Here is a 3,262-nt window from a genome sequence, read left to right as displayed (position 1 = left end):
GAAATGATCTTTTCGGGTTGCTTTGTTTAGTTTCCTATAGTCAATGCACATTCTCCATCCCGATTCGATTCGTTTAGTTATAGTTTCTCCTTTTTCATTTTCAATAACTGTTATACCTCCCTTCTTTGGTACTACGTGTACCGGACTAACCCATTTGCTATCAGATATAGGATATATGATACCTGCCTCTAATAACTTGGTTATTTCCTTCTTCACTACCTCACTCAGGATCGGGTTTAGTCTCCTCTGGTGTTCCCTAGAAGTTTTACAGTCTTCTTCTAGCATGATGTGGTGCATACAAATAGAAGGACTTATTCCTTTAAGGTCGGTGATGTTGTATCCTAGTGCGGTTGGATATTTTCTTAAGATATGCAGGAGTTTTTCTGTTTCGAGTTTTCCTAGGTCTGCATTAACTATCAGTGGTCGTTCAAGTTCTAAGTCTAGGATTTCATATCTCAGATTTTTGGGAAGTGTTTTCAGGTCTAGGGTTGGTTTCTTAAGGCATTGCGTAGGATCCGGTGTTATTGCTAAACATTGGTTGAGTTTGTCTTCTACAAGATAGTCAGATGATTTTTCATTTTCTAACTGTTTATTTTATGCATTCATCGATGATATCCATGAAGTAACATGTGTCTTCTATTGCAGGTGCTTTCAAAAATTGGGAAAGAATAAACTCAATTTTCTCTTCTCCTACTTCGAAAGTGAGTCGTCCTCGTTTTACGTCTATGATTGCACCGGCAGTTGATAAGAACGGTCTTCCCAGTATAATGGGTGTAACTTCATCTTCTCTAATGTCCATAATTATAAAATCGGTTGGAATGTAGAATTGACCTATGCGCACGGGAACGTTTTCAAGAATTCCTACAGGATATCTAACAGAACGATCTGCTAGTTGCACAGACATTTTAGTTGGTCTTAATTCTCCCATTTCAAGTTTCTTGCATATGGATAAAGGCATAACACTAATACCGGCTCCTAAATCGCATAAGGCTTTATCTATGACAAATTTTCCTATGTGACAGGGTATAGAGAAACTACCCGGATCTTTAAGTTTAGGAGGCATATTCTGGATTATAGCGCTACATTCAGCAGTGAGTGTAATGCTTTCGCTATCTTCAAGTTTCCTTTTATTAGAAAGAATTTCTTTTAAGAACTTAGCATATGAGGGCATCTGCGTAATAGCTTCTGTAAAAGGAATTGTGACGTTTAATTGTTTCAGTAGGTCAATAAATTTTTTAAATAGGCCCGCATCTTTGGTTTTAATAAGCCTTTGAGGGTAAGGGATAGGTGGTTTATAAGGTGGTGGAGGTACATAAGGTTCTTTCTTTTCTACGGTTTCCTTATTACTCTCTTACTTTTCCTTAGGTTTATTTTCTTCCTCAGTTGACTTTTTAGAGTTTTGGTTTTCTATCCTTGGATCAGACGGTCCTTCCACTTTCGTTCCACTTCTTAGTATGATTGCATGAGCGTGGCTTCTCGGGTTAGGTTGGGGCTGTCCAGGAAATGTACCAGTTGGGGCAGCAGTAGGCGCTTGTTGTTGAGCTACTTGTGATATTTGTGTTTCCAGCATTTTGTTATGGGTAGCCAGGGCATCTACTTTACTTGCTAGTTGTTTTATTTGTTCGCCAGTGTGTACATTCTGGTTTAAGAAATCTTTATTAGTTTGCTGTTGAGAAGCTATGAAGTTCTCCATCATGATTTCCAAGTTGGATTTCCTAGGAACGTTATTGTTAGGTGTAGATGGGATCGACTTTTGATATCCAGGAGGTATAGCTGGGGCTTGATTTGGAGCTTGTCCAGGCGCGTATAAGGGATTATTACTCTTATATGAAAAATTAGGATGATTCTTCCAGTTGGAGTTATAGGTATGCGAGTACGGATTTCCTTGAGCATAGTTTACTTGCTCTGCTTGGATTCCTGTTAGGAGCTGACAATCTGCAGGAGTGTGACCTTGGATTCCACAGACTTCGCAATTCTGAGTTATGGCAACCACGGTGGCTGGAGGTGATACATTTAAACTTTCAATTTTCTGGACCAGAGCATCCACTTTTGCATTAACATGATCAAGGTTACTTATCTCGTACATGCCACTTTTCGCCTGAGGTTTTTCTACCATTGTTCTTTCGCTTCCCCACTGATAGTGGTTTTGGGCCATGCTCTCGATAAGTTGATAAGCATCAACGTAAGGTTTGTTCATAAGTGCACCACCTGTGGCGGCGTCTATTGTTAACCTCGTGTTGTACAAGAGACCATTATAGAAGGTATGAATCACTAACCAGTCCTCTAAACCATGGTGTGGACAAAGTCTCATCATGTCTTTGTATCTTTCCCATGCTTCGAAAAGAGACTCGTTATCTTTCTGTTTAAATCCATTTATCTGGGCTCTTAACATAGCTGTTTTGCTCGGCGGAAAATATCGGGCAAGAAAGACTTTCTTCAACTCGTTCCATGTGGTGACTGAGTTGGAAGGAAGAGATTGAAGCCATCTTCTAGCGCTATCTCTTAACGAGAAAGGAAAGAGACGAAGTCGAATTGCCTCTGAAGTGACACCATTAGCTTTAACAGTATCAGCGTATTGGACAAATACGGATAAATGAAGGTTTGGATCCTCGGTAGGATTTCCAGAGAATTGGTTCTGTTGCACTGCTTGCAACAGTGAAGGTTTAAGTTCGAAGTTGTTTGCTTCGATTGCGGGCGGAGCAATACTCGAATGCGGCTCATCTTGCGATGGAGCGGCGTAATCTCGAAGAGCACGAGCTGGTTCTGCCATCTCGGGTTTCGGTGAAGGAAGAAGATTTTTGAGATCAGGAATTTCAATAGGAGGGAGATTGTTTGCAGCACGATATTCTCGAATTCGTCGTAAGACTCGGAGATATAGTTCGATGTCGTTGATTCGTAAGTAGAACGACTCGCCTTGTGAGCGAGTGTGTGGCATACAAATCAACGAAAGAAATAAAAATAAAAATAAGCCTTGGTCTCTACAGCGTAACAGAAGAGTTACGATATCGACTAAATAAAAGTCCCCGGCAACGGCGCCAAAAACTTGATCGCGACTTTATGAGTCGAATTTGGGGTACAAACTGCAAGTGCACAGTTCTATCGCGTAGTTTTAAAAGATATACCGTTTTCTAAGGTTACTTCGTAAAGCTAAGGCGGATGATACTTTGATTGTTCGAGGGAAAAGTTAAAACTAAAATAAGATATAGATTAAATATCAATTAAGCGGATATCGGTATGTAGTTCGTCGTAATTAGGGAATCAA

General features: G+C 40.1%; 1 non-coding gene across 1 annotated transcript; it reads left to right on the top strand.

The window, feature by feature from the left end:
* Positions 1 to 2,285: 2,285 nt before the first annotated feature.
* On the top strand, positions 2,286 to 2,392 carry LOC127099847 (small nucleolar RNA R71). The gene has a single exon (XR_007794314.1). It is a non-coding gene; the product is annotated as a small nucleolar RNA R71 (small nucleolar RNA).
* The last annotated feature ends 870 nt before the right edge of the window (positions 2,393 to 3,262 follow it).

This window comes from Lathyrus oleraceus, chromosome 6 (genome assembly GCF_024323335.1).
Source record: "Lathyrus oleraceus cultivar Zhongwan6 chromosome 6, CAAS_Psat_ZW6_1.0, whole genome shotgun sequence".
NCBI lineage: Eukaryota > Viridiplantae > Streptophyta > Magnoliopsida > Fabales > Fabaceae > Lathyrus > Lathyrus oleraceus.
The sequence above is the reverse complement of the archived record's forward strand: the minus strand, read 5'-3'. Positions and strand labels throughout refer to the sequence as shown.